Raw genomic sequence first — 14,217 nt, 5'->3', positions numbered from 1 at the left:
AAATCTTTTCTTTTCGCCTAATGGCAATCGCAGTGATTTCTTTTTGCCTACTTCATATGCAAGAAAGTGGAGAAGAGCTGAAAACAAACCTGGTACATTTCTGCACGATTCAATGTGAGTATATGGTGGTACGTAATGACGAGAGAGGAATATCAACGAAAAGTTCTCTGGCTTTTACGTGATAACGAACATGGAATTGTTATTCTGATGATAGTGTAAACAGCCGATCTCATTCTCGAAAGGCTCATTTATTCTTCTTGTGCGTAGTTGTTATGTTAAGGCATCAAAAAGAAGCAACCAAGCAGCAGGTGGTTCCATGGTGTAATGGTTAGCACTCTGGACTTTGAATCCAGCGATCCGAGTTCAAATCTCGGTGGAACCTGAGTTTTATATTTTGTACTTTTCCTTGTCTCTTAAGGAACAGTTCAAGTTTTAAAATGTAAAATATGATACTGATAAGTTTTCTATTTATTTTAAAAGTTTTATTTAATAATAGAAAAACTTTAAATTATATTTCCTGTTTCAAATATGAGTTAATTAATTTAAGATATTTTTTTTTAATTTATCAACAAAAAAGAAATTGTCGATTTACTATTAAAAATTTTAAATCTTGTTGGATGTAGTAAAAAAATTATTAAAAATTTATTAAATTTATTTATTAAATCCTAAAAGCATCAAAAAATTCGGATCAAATTTGTAATATAGTTTTAATTCTTTAATAGAAGTTTTCTTACTTCCGATATACGTTATTTGATTTTTTTTATATTATTGCCTCTAAAGCTCTACTCATTAAAATTTGGTTATGATCTCCATATGTTTGATAAAACAAATTTTGCACTTGATATATAGACATAAAAGATTGTTTTTAGTAACTTTACAATTTTTCTATTTTGTGTATTTTAATTTTTACGCTTTTCTGATGTTTCATGAAAAAAATATTTGTTCTGAATAAAGGTTATTTTTCAACTGTCTTTAAATTATTTTTTATACTTAATATAGTTCATATTACTTCATCATAACTATTATGATATCTTAAAGTCATTTTTTTTCTCAAATTCATAGTCAGATAATGCCAATTATATAAAATCAAAATGTGAATTGTGTTTATCAAATCTGAAACTTAAAAAGACTTTCTTCAGGAGGCCACCAAAACCAAGCTACATAAAATATTTAACTGAAAATTTTAAACATCATTATTCTTGGCGAATCAACTGATCGCCAAAGATGGCTGCTAATGGTAAATTAAGCCTGCAAAATTATCTGTATATAGCTTCTAAATTTCTGCAAAATGTAGACAATAAGTCCAGAGAACTTCTGAAAGCAATTGAGAGTTTCAAGAAGCATTATTATTTCGCATTCATTTTCCATTGCACGCTTCGCTTGATAGTATTCAAAAGAAACAAATTAACATTTTGTTAAACTTTTCTGAAAGATTTTTAGTGTACGAAGGAAAAAGTATTTAAACTGAATATTAAAGGACTGAATATTAACTGAATTTTTAAATCTTGTTGTATAAAATAAAAAATAATTTTCTTAAAAAATGGAAAAAGTTCTTAATGGAAGAAAAAAAAGGTAGAACAAAACAGAGAAAAACAAGTTGCGTTTTAGACAGTTATACATTTTTAGTTAAGGAATAAAGCTAATTCCAAGCATAAGCAGCTGGAATTATTTCCCTGAAACTTCCTCGAAGGGAGATAATTCCAGCTGCTCCAATAAAGGCCTTATCCCAAATCTTACCCTACCTTTTTTCTCCAGACTTATTGTAACCAAAATTTGACGTAGAACTTCAATTATAAATACAAGACGGCATACGGAATCTCATTGATTTAAGTCATTACACTTATGAGTTACAGCTTTTATATACATGCAAAAACACAGACGGACAGATAATAAACTCTTTGAAAGATTTAGATCAAAATTTGGTAACAATCGATGTTGTAGGTACTAAACTTGGACATCAAATTTATCTATCTAGCTTTTTACGTTACGTTTTACCTTCTAAATCACACTTCTGTCTGTCTGTCGAGTGCATTTGTACACAAAGAGCCAGACAGATAGACTTCCTCTAAATGGAGTTCATGCAAAATTTCAGAGAAATATACAAATTTGATTAAAAATGCATGCTAAATTTCATCCGTCTAGCTCAAAGCTTTTTGAGTTATTATATTCACAGACAAACTGATATACAAACATAATGCCAAAAATGTGCTTCTCGAACCCGGGAATGTCTGAAATGCGAATATTTGTTGAAATCTTGATTTCAGTTTTTTGAAGGTTACTTTCAGAAATTAGTACAGAAAAACTTTAGCGCAGAGAATACTTTCTCTGTACTTCGTATACTAAAGTAAATATTGTATATGTGATATTGTATATTTTGTATATGTGAAAGCAAGAATAAACCATTTTAACATATGGGTGTTACTGCTTAAAACATAGCTTGTCGATGCAAACGAATCTTCAAAGTGAATGCGATAATTAGAAACCAAATTTGATGTAAAAGTTGGAGGCATTCCTAATTTTAGATCTTGTGTGACAATTGCGTTTTCAATTTAGAAAACTAATTTTTGGAATCCCCGTTTTCCAGTAATATATATTACAAATAACAAATATTTTTATAACTAAATAATATCATCACAATGTTTAAAATGGATTATTTTAAATTATTCTATATTGAAATATATATCAGTCAGTTTCGAACACATGCTTTTATCTGAATAGAATTGTTTTAGCACTTCATGAAAAAGATTTAAAACAAGTAATGTGAAAAAAAAACATTTAATTCAATTCCTGCTTTGATCAACAAAGAAAATTTTTATTTTTGTTACTTTTTATTAAATAATTATCAAAAAATTATTAAGTATAAAAAAATTTCAGATTAAATTGAAGGCATTATTTTATAGAACCTATCGATTGTTTTTTTAATGTAACCATCAAATTTCTAGAACTCCGAAAAAAAAGGGGAAAAAAATACTTTGAGAAACTTAAATTTACTTCGGAAAATACTTTGGGATTATACCGTCGACCTGTCAACGCTAACGAAAATACGCCAAAGGATTGGCGAGAATGTGGCAATCATAATGAATAATGCGCCATCATAATGAAAAGTAATTTGTGGTTATTGGCGCAAAGCTACCTTTTGGCGATAATATCAGGTTTGGCGAAAATGGTCGACGGAATTAATTAAATTTAATTAATAAATTAATATTTGAAAAAAAACTGTATTAACATCAAGTGTCATCCACTACAAGTTTAAAAAAATGTATTTGAACTTGAGTGGATGTATAAAAAGTATTTTATTAACGATTAAAAATTTGAACAATATATATATTATATATATATATATATATATATATATATATATATATATATATATATAGGGAGAGTGTGAACTGATAATAGGAATTGAAAAAAAATAATTAAAAGGGAGAAAAATAAATAATGCCCAGGTTCCACCGAGATTTGAACTCGGATCGCTGGATTCAAAGTCCAGAGTGCTAACCATTACACCATGGAACCACCTGCTTCTTGGTTGTTTCTTTATGTAATCTTATCACGGTGTATCAATTCACTGCCATGAGAAGAACCACTATAGATTGGGGTCAGCTGTTGAATCTACTGGAAGAAAACTAGTGGATGTTTTTTTAATGTAGCTATGCGCATAATTCAGCAATCTTTTATTTTCCATGTTTTAAACATTTTCCAACTTGTTTCATGATTGAAAAAATGGAATTTCTTAACTGTGTTTAGCTGACTTATTGATAAGTTAAAGATTTCAAAAGTTGTATATTTGTGTATTGTCGGAATTTTTATATTTTCTAAACTTATTTATCAGTGAATCGATTAATTGAATTGAATTTTTAATCCATACAAGTAGCTGTTCTTAGTAGTGAGTTGAAAACAAAGGCGATTTCGGATACTAGGATATTTACAATAATACACAATGGAGAAAAAAATAGAAATTTATTAAAAAATAATTTTAAAAAATATGTTCTTTGTGCATTAGTACAAATATATTCGTAAAATCAATTTTTGATTCTTTAATTTAATAATATTTAATTGCTTTCAACAAAAAATTGAAAATTGAAAACTGGACAAATCTAATGGCCGAATAATGGTTGTTTCAGAATTTTAACCGTGATTGCAGAAATCAATGGACTTGCAGCAATATTAAACTATGAAAATGTTTTAACCATTCTTTAAAAATAATTGAAATAATTAAATGTGATAAAATGCTTATAATAAATGTTGAAAATCATATATAAATGTTGATTTAACCCTTTGGGTACATTTATTAAAAATTTTTTTAACACTTGGAACATATTTAATTTTGTGGATAAGTAAGAGCAGTAGATTTTATGACGCATCAAAACGTCATGCGCGTCTTTGCTCAAACAAATGCATGACGTACTGATACGTCAAATGAAGTCAAAGGATTAATGAATTTTTCCTTTGCTTTAGTATCAGAAATCTTTTCCTTTATTTTATTTATGTAGTATTTTGACAATATAATTGAAAATAATTGTATTATTTTATGATATTGTGTTCCTTGCAATTTTTTACTGATTTTCTTTAAGTTTTAGGAAATTATTAAGACCCCAATATATCTGGTGAAATATTATAACTACCTTGCATTTTATGAGCTAGTTTTTAAAGATAGGGTTCGATAGCTACGCGTTTCATAAGAAACACAGTATTGACAAGGGGGGGGGGAAGCAGAAGTGAAAGCATTTTATCACCTGAATGTCCGAAGCCGCAGTGACGCAAGCCCTGGCATCGGTTTCATTTTCAGCCAAGATGAGTTCCGTCGGTCTCCAGCAGAATTTCGAAATCGCTGATCCTATAGCTAAAAATGGAGAAAAAAAAAAATCACTATAAAATCAATTTACACTTCAGTTTTTAAATTGATTTTGAATTTTGATTTCTCACTAAATAAATAAAAGGCAGTTGATATAGTATTAAAAAATTTGTGGAATGTTCTACCTATAGCCAAACATAAGCCTGCGTGGATTGAAACAGCTGGGCTTCGGTAACCTGGTGGTAAAGTCTTGGGTTTAGAACTGGATGGCTGTTAAGTGCTTAGAACTGATGGCTTAGTGTTGTTGTTTTAAAACGGGGCGTTAATTTAACTGAATTAAACTGGACTGTTGAAAAGCTAAAGATTTATGCTCGATTCCGCCAAAGAACCGTCGTGTAAGCCGGTCTGGGGCACGCTAAATCCATCAGGGCCAAATGTCCTCCCTTTGGTGTGGTGTAGCGCGGAACTTTGGAGAGATGGTTCCAGCTCGTGTGTCGTCCTCGTCATCTGACTGCAGTTCACAATTACGAGGTCCGTCCCAAAATATCCTTAGTGTTGTTTTAAAACGGGACGTTAATGTAACTGAATTAAACTGGACTATTAAAAAGCTAAAGATTTATGACAGGAGAACATTTATAAGACGAGATGGATATGATATGTGAACAACCATTGCAATTACGAAAGTATTATTATGGTACCGCGGCAATACAAACTTCACCAACATTATCCACAACATTTTGATGCAGTTTTTTGTCAATTTTTGCTTCAATTGGTTGATAAAACAGTCTCTATATATCACAGATTCGATTTTTGGGTATCATTAACCCCATGCTAGGCATTAATCGAATAAAAATTCCCCCAGAAACACTCGATAGATTCAGTAAAAATCTAACTTCACGCCAAAAAATATTTCGTAATTATCATACGCCAGTGCTATGTAAGGCGTTCTCTGCCATGACAAATTTTTAGAGAATATGCGAGAAAATTTTTGGAAGACTACTCGGCTGGTTAGTTATTACAACAAGGAATTGGAATATTATACCTGAAGAGAATTGATTGTGTAAAAATTTTAAACCCTCTTATTGAATGAACTACTATAAACATTCAAAACACCGTTAAAAGCGATTTAAATGTTTTAGAAATTTTATTTTAAATTTTATCGAAATCCTCTAAAACAAACAGATAATCAATTTACATAAATGGAGGAACAGTGTGATATTTTTTTCCTAATTTTCATACATATTTTCTTCCATTTTCATTCTGGATATGAAAATTTGGTAATTTCTATATTTTGATGTAATAAATATTTTTATAATTCATGAAAATCTTGCTAAAACAGTATTTAAACGTATAAAAACATTAATTTACATTATCATTTGATACTCACGTCGAATTTTTGGATCCAATATTCTAATACCCCAGCTCAATGAAGCGATGTCGAGCAAGAAATAATCAGATAGTTTCAGCTTGTAATCGCTGGTCACCATGATATTTGATGGCTAAATAAATTTTTAAAAAAATCATTTTTAGTAATGACATAAAAACCCCTCAAATTTGGCATTATATCTCACTTTACAGAGGGATTATCATTTTAGTTCATAACAGCAAAAAATTTTTAAAAAATGTTAATTAATTTTAATATAACCTCGAAAATTCCAATTATGTGTTAATTTAGAGAATAAAATAAAGCATAATCATGACTGAAAAAAACAATACTTTTACAAACTATAAAGCGATACAAATTTCGACTGCTTTTCAATAACAATAAATTATTTTTTTCCCAATGCTCTGAAGCACGAGATCTGAAATATAGTAAATAAGTAGAATTGTATTTAAAAAAATATTATTATTATCTTCTTATTTCACTTTATTAATAAAGCTTATTTTGACTAAAATTTTAAAATCAGCGAACTTAAAAACCAGTGGAATTGGTCTCCCCAAAACTTCCTCGCCTACTAAATTTGTCACTCCAGACAACGTCTTACATTACATTGGCGCACAATAGTTACAAAATATTATTCTTTTTGGCGTGAATTTAGCATTTTTACTGAATCTATCGTGTCCTCTTTGGCGAGTTTTTGGGAATTAAACCCTGGCATGCAATTAATAGTATCCGAAAATCGAATTTGCAAATAAATGTAAGACAAATGCTTTAACTCACTCTTAAAACGTCTACATAATTAATTCAGTAAACCAGCTTTATTTAAAATAAAAACATAGTTTAATATATATTTTTTTTCAATTCAGGGTCCAACGGCTAATTTACAAACCTTTAATAATAGAAATACGTGCGTTAAAATGGTATAAATGATCATATTATATTTAACTATATTTAATAAATGCTCTAATAAATTACGAATGTTTAGTTTTTATCTAAATCGTCTGCTCTTCGAATCATATTTAATAAAATATTCTTGAGACACCAATATTTTTTTAAAAAATGTTGCGCTCCAATCAACTAAATCAGTCACTAAAACTAACTGATTTATGAAAATTTGAATAACACTATTCAATAAATACGTCCGATTTTAGATCACTTCAACGACCGTCTCAAAGATGATACCCCAACAGTGCCCAGATTTTCTGAAGACTGATTGGCTTAAGATTATGAAAATGTTGATTGTTCTAAACTATTCTATTCAAAACTTCAAAAAATGGATCAGATTTGATAGAAGAAGATAGAAAAGTTCATTGATTTATTTACAAGCTGAAGTGTTAAGAATATTTCGCAGAATATTATTCCTTAAGACCAAAAGACTGCATAAAATTTAGACTTTATAATTTTTTTATGTACATTTATAGACCGAAACAAAATAAAATATTATAATTCGCGTCATTTAAATCGTTCTGAAAATAAAACTAAAAAATGTATTTTATGAGGAATATGAAAAATTTTTGTTAAATAATTCTTGAGATGTTACATAAATCATGGAAATTATTTTGTAGTACACATAAGACTTAAAAGATGAACGACTCTGTTCTCAGTATTCATATTTTTAAAAAATATTTGGTTTCAGTAAAAGATGTTTTTTTAATTGATAGCAGTTTAATTATTTCACACCTTATAGTGAGTGTGTTGCGATTTTCTACTGAACTGCCCGGTTTTAAATATAATATTTTTAATCAACACAAACACAGGTACACTACAAAATTTAAACACACATAGACAAGTAAGTTAAAGTAAACAGTATGGTGGAGGGATTCCACCGTTTCCAACTGAAAACATTCAGCGTTAGCGCAAGGGTTGCGCACAGGAAAAAGTCGACCTCAGGATGCAGGTCTCCCGTTCAACTGCTTGTCGGTAAACGCGACAAGAGGCTTCTGTAAAACGCCACAAGGGGGCGTTCTCAGCTCAAGGGGAAAAAGAGATGCTACAACGTAAAATTTAAAGTTGAAATTTTACGGGAGTTGACAGAAAATTAGAGAGATACATAGTACATTATAGTTTAAGGATTTTATAATAGTAGAAGTGAATTATATAACTATCAAAATTTGTAGCTTAAAATATTTTGATGGAGAAGCTATTAAAAGACATATTACATCAAACACTTAATAGAAAATTTTAACAAGCATTCAGATTGGTGAACCGGCTGGTTGTCAAAGGCGGCTAGATTTATCTTAAAGATAATTCATTTTAGAGAAAAGAAGTGGCTAACCTACTTTGAGATGTCCATGCACGATTCTCATGCGATGCAAATATCTAATGCCATCCACGAGATCGATGACGAAAAGTTTTCTGAAAAAGTAAGCCGGAACTCTTGATTGAGAATGACATATCTTCGCCATTTTGAAATACTGCTGCAATGAATACTCGCAAAGTTCTGAAATCAGGTACATTTTAAGGTCCTTCGGATTTATTATTGCGTCCTGTAGAAATTAAGATATATCATTTCAAATTTAAAGGAATGGATTCGAGCTTGTCAGTGACTTAGATTTATTTTTAGTAACTGTTCATAAAACATCAATGTAAAATTTACAGTAAATATTTATTGATTACATTTACAGACGTAAATGATTTATTTCCTGGTAGAAAGGAAAAAGAAATCATAAATTGTAATTTTTGTTTTAAAATTCTTAGATACTATTTAAATTTTACCTCAAAATTGACCACATTACTATGTTCATATGGATTTTTACTTTCTCTTGTATTTAATACAGAAAAAGTATAATAATTGTCAAATAATTCTAACTCGAAAATTTAACGAATCTCCACGTTTTGGGACTCCATGATTTCGACAAACACATTTTTAGAAAATGTCCGTCTGTGACAACAATAACTTAAAACCGCTTTGAGCTAGACCGTTGAAATTTGGTGTACGGTCTTTACATCAAATATTCAGATTTCTATCACATTTTGAGCAAAATATGTTCAAAAGAAATCCCGCTCTTCAAATATAAGTTCACAAGATAATTACAAAAGAAAGAGAGCTAGATAGGTATAATTCGGTACACAGATTTAACATCTATAGTAAAAGCGTTGTCAAATTTTGAGCCAAATCCAACTGTGGGTTGACTGTCTGTACTTTCAGAAAAATGTAAACGCGATAGTTCAGAAACGCAGTGGCTTAAATATATCAGATTTGGTACGGGATTTTGTAATTACAAGTGCAGATTTATGTGACAATTTTGTTTCAATTGGTGAAGAAAAACGTGTTTAAAATCCAAATTTGATTTTCAGATACTACTAACCGCATGCCAGGGATTCACCTCCAAATATTCGCCAAGGATGACTCGATATATTCAATAAAAGTGCTAAATTCAAGCCAAAATTTTGTAACTATCGTTCGCCAGTGTCATGTAAAGCGTTCTTTTCTGACAAGTTTATTAGAGAGTATGAGAGAAATTTTTGGGTAGATCACTATCGCTGGTTCAATAAAGGTTCAGTGTGTGGAAAATCAATATAAAATTTCACTTAGATTGTAGCAAGCACTGGTTCCAAAAAAACATCTATTTATTAGTCAACAATGTAACATCAAGTACACAGGCATGAGAAATTCTTTAAATAATGGAATTCGGAGCTGTATATTGACCAATGGCATTTTAGTGTCTCTTCTTTCTCACGTGCTAGGCATGTCAACTCCCTTTCTAGACATATTAATGTGACAAACACTGTTTCTCTGTTGCAGCAGTGACTCTCTCATCATAAAGGCAGTTTTAGAATGGGCCATCATCAATACCCAAATTCTAGTTTAGAGGTATGACACACGGGGGGATAGAGCCTGGGGCCTTTTGGTTAGCAGTCCAGTAACGATCCGATTTTACCAAAACAGCTGTCCGGGTAGAAGCACTGTTACTGGCTTATATGCAATTCACCACAGTGAGACGAAGGGGGGGGGGACGAACGATACGGATGTTGAGTGGTGATGTATTGAGTTATTATTATTAGTAGCTGTTGTCTTAATGGGCCTGTACCCAGTTTTGAATAGCGCCAAGCGTTATGGCGAGCGTGTGTGGGTGCTGATGCGCCTAGTGTGTCTGGCGACTTTTGGGTTGCTGCGTCACGTGAGTCTGACGACTTTGCTGCGCCAAGTGAGTCTGGCGACTTTAGTTGCGGGTAGATGGCGCCACAACAGCTGTATGAAGGTTAAAGGTTCAGTGTCCGAGGTCACCAATTTTAGAGGTATGAGGCGCGGGAGGATAGAACCTGGGACCTTTTTAACAGTCCAGTAACGATCCGATTTTACCAAAACAGCTGTCCGGGTAGAAGCGCTGTTACTGGCTTATATGCAATTCACCACACTAGAAATCTTAAATCCATTCTTTTACTGAAAACTCTATGCTTAATTAAATATGATAATAATATATTTTGTTTCACAACTAAATAAATGATTTGGAAGTATGACACTCAAAACTCTTGTGTGACTCAGAAACAGAGCATATTTGCCTTTGTTTCAATAATTGTCTACTAATTGAATAAAATTTGGTTTAGAGAACAATATCAAGATCAATAAATTAAATAATAACTTCTGTTTTTATTCAATTATACTAGAAATCAAACTGAATTGAATTTTAAATTCTGTAATTCATTCAGTCTTCAAATATCTGAAAATTAAATTGTATTTAGACATTGATTTATATTTTATGTCGAGCACTTTGATGTACTGAATACATCAGAGAATAAAAACAATTAATTAAAATTAGATAATAAAACATTAACAAATGATTCTTCGTAGAAGTTAAAATTAAATACTCAATAATCTGTTTCCAGATTATTTTAAAAGATTTCTAATTTAAATTTCACAAACCTTACTGGTTTTTCGATTTCTTTGTATTACTTGACTTAAATTATATACCGCATATGTTCAACATTTTCTTACATTACATTAGCATTATTTTATAACTTCTGTAACATATTTTTAAAAAATGAATATTCATAAAATTTCTTACATGAAAAGCAGCCAACTTTTCGTGCTTCAGAAGTCTAGTTTTAGACAAAGACAAAGCCGCTCTGTCGGTAATGAAAGAACTGATTCCAAACTGACGGATACGAACTGGAGTTCCGGTGTTGACAATCAAACCTGTGTATGTTCCAAAAGTGCTGAAATTCAAAGAAGTTATGATTAATGATTCAGTTCTTACATCGTTTCTATTCCAAGCTTTTTACTAATTAAAAGAGATAATTTAAATTATAAAATGAAAATAATGTAGACATCTTTTATAATGAAAATCAAAGACAGCCACTCGACGTGCCCGAAGGCCACATATGAATCTGAATCACCAGCATTGGCGAGAACTTAGGTTGAGTCCTAAAGCCACCGTTCTTGGATAGTGAGAAAGAGATCAAAAAGGAAACAAAGTAGTGAGAAAGAGATCAAAAAGGAAACAAAGTAGTGAGAAAGAGATCAAAAAGGAAACAAAGTAATATAAAGCAATTGCAACGCCTACAAATTGATATAACAATTTGTAAACAAAATTGGATACAATATAGAAAGTATTTTTCATGCCTAATAATTGCAATGGCTGATTTCCATCTAATCAACCTAAGAGATATTAATCTCTTAATTGATCGGGAGATGTATAATTAATGTTTCAGATGTAAAATTAAATTAAAAGAGCTTAACTACTTTTAACCCTTTAACGGACACAAGCCGTTTTGTTTCAAAATTTACATTTTACGCTATAATTAGAGAAAAAAATCATTTATGAACAAAAAAAGCATTTTTTAAATCTTGTTGCTGTGGCTGTTGTTTATAAAAGGAGTGATAACCTATTTACCGCCTCCCAATACTAGCAAATGACATTTTACTGATTTATTCAATAGAAAAAATATGAAATACAAATAATTTCACATTTAAATATTCATTTTTGTAAAACTTTTTATTAATAGTTATTTCAAAATTTAAAATATATTAATTATACATGAAATAAGTGGTAGAAAAACCGAATGCAATATAAATTACTAAATGCATTATTTTTAATTATTCTGGTGAAACAACATAAAACAAGGAGATGAACACGATGGATTTGGTTTGATTTGATTGTTTTTTTATGGCGCAAGGGCCAATACTGGCCAAACTGTGCCAAACTGGTGTTAACTTAAAATACAAAAAAATTTACTCATTACAGTAAGGGGATGTAAAGTTAAAATAACAAAGTGAAAATAGAAATTTGATATTATACATGAAATTTATTTCAAGTAAAATGAAAATACATTAATATGGTAAGGTTAGCCAATTATATCTTTCAGATTTGGATAATCTCTGCCGAAATATTTTATTCTTAGAAAGCGGTATTTAGGGCATTCACAAATGATATGCCGAATTGAAATTATAGTACTACACTTTGCACAAATTGGAGCTGTATCTGAATGAAGTAAATGTTTGTGAGTAAAATGAGTATGACTTATTGGAAGTCTTGTTAACACAACACTCATTCTACGGCTGAGAGAGTCATTCTTAAAACCAGAAATAAATGGTTGGATGGAATGCACTTTATTATCAAGTTGCGAATCCCAAGTAAGCTGCCACATACGAAGCGAACATTGCTTTAAAATTTGATCTAAGTCTTGAAACGGAACAAAGATTTCTTCATTGGAATTATCTGTTTTTGCGGCAACATCAGCTTGATTGTTCCCAGGGATACCAACGTGTACAGGAATCCAACAAAATAGAATATTAAAACTACGATGCAGCAATTTAAAATATAATTTTACTGTACTGTGCAGCAAAGGAGGGCTTTGTCTGGATAAGTTCAAAATTGCTTCAATTGAACTTTTTGAATCGGTATATATGATCCAGTCTTTCTTTGATAATAGTCTTGTCGCTCTTAAAGCAGTGTAATTGGCAAAAATCTCCGAGGTAAAAACAGAACAATGTTTGTTTAGCTTCCTAGAAAGTACAATGCGGTCAAATATAACAGCTGAGTAAACATGGTCACCGATTTTGGAACCATCTGTAAAAGCAGTGCCGTATTTTTCAAACGATTGCCTATGATCACAAAAAATTTGTATGTAAACAGATGGCACAGTTGTAGATTTTGGCAACTTATTAAAATCATTGATATTAAGAATGCTTTTGCATGTCCAAGGGGGAACTTCATCTTTTTTAGTTAAAATGTCAATGTTCTTTAGGTTAAAACTATCTAAAAGAGAGTGGATTCTAAAACCAAATGATGGAATAAATGAAATCTTTTTCTCATATAACTGTCCATAAATCAGATTTACGATTCTGTTATATAAAGGATGTGATGGATTCTGATTTATTTTTAAAAAGTATTTGTGAGAAAATCTCTGGCGTCGTAATTGTAAACCTGGTTCTTTAGTTATTATGTATAAGCCTTGAACAGGAGAAGTTCTAAAAGCCCCTGATGCAAGTCGGAGCCCCTGATGATGTATTGCGTCAAGCTGCTGCAGAATAGACTTTGCTACTGAGTCGTAAATCACGCTACCCTAGTCTAGTTTTGATAAAATCACACTTCTGCAAATTTTTAATGGAGTTGAATTGTTGCAACTCCACTTTTTATTTGACGAAACTTTAAGAATATTTAAAGACTGGGTAAATTTTTTCTTTAGATGAAGTATATGAGAACGGAATGTTAGTTTAGAATCAAATAAGAGGCCTAAAAATTTAATGACCGACACAACAGGAATGGCTGTGCCTTTTAATTGGATTTCTGGGTCGGGGTGCAAGCCACGAACTCGACAAAAATGAGTGCATTTTGTTTTTTGAGTAGAAAGAAAGAAACCTTTTTTATCAGACCATTCCATTATGCACACGTCCGTTCACACGATGGAACTTTACATGTTGTTCGTTTCTGGTTAGTTTTGGTGCTACAATGTTTACAAGATATTTTAAGGCGATGGCAAGATATTTACCACCGCCTTAAAAAGTGTTAATATGATGAACTGATAATATTTGTCAGTTAAAATTATCACTTTGACACTAATTCTAATAGTATTAGAAATTATCTTTATATTAATTCAT

The 14,217-nt window shown here is 30.8% G+C and overlaps 2 non-coding genes across 2 annotated transcripts; one reads left to right on the top strand and one right to left on the bottom strand.

Moving 5' to 3' along the window:
• The first annotated feature begins 310 nt into the window (after positions 1-310).
• On the top strand, positions 311-382 carry Trnaq-uug (transfer RNA glutamine (anticodon UUG)). The gene has a single exon. It is a non-coding gene; the product is annotated as a tRNA-Gln (tRNA).
• A 3,062-nt stretch (positions 383-3,444) lies between these two features.
• On the bottom strand, positions 3,445-3,516 carry Trnaq-uug (transfer RNA glutamine (anticodon UUG)). The gene has a single exon. It is a non-coding gene; the product is annotated as a tRNA-Gln (tRNA).
• Positions 3,517-14,217: the final 10,701 nt, after the last annotated feature.

Source organism: Argiope bruennichi, chromosome 6 (assembly GCF_947563725.1).
Source record: "Argiope bruennichi chromosome 6, qqArgBrue1.1, whole genome shotgun sequence".
Lineage (NCBI taxonomy): Eukaryota > Metazoa > Arthropoda > Arachnida > Araneae > Araneidae > Argiope > Argiope bruennichi.
The sequence above is the reverse complement of the archived record's forward strand: the minus strand, read 5'-3'. Positions and strand labels throughout refer to the sequence as shown.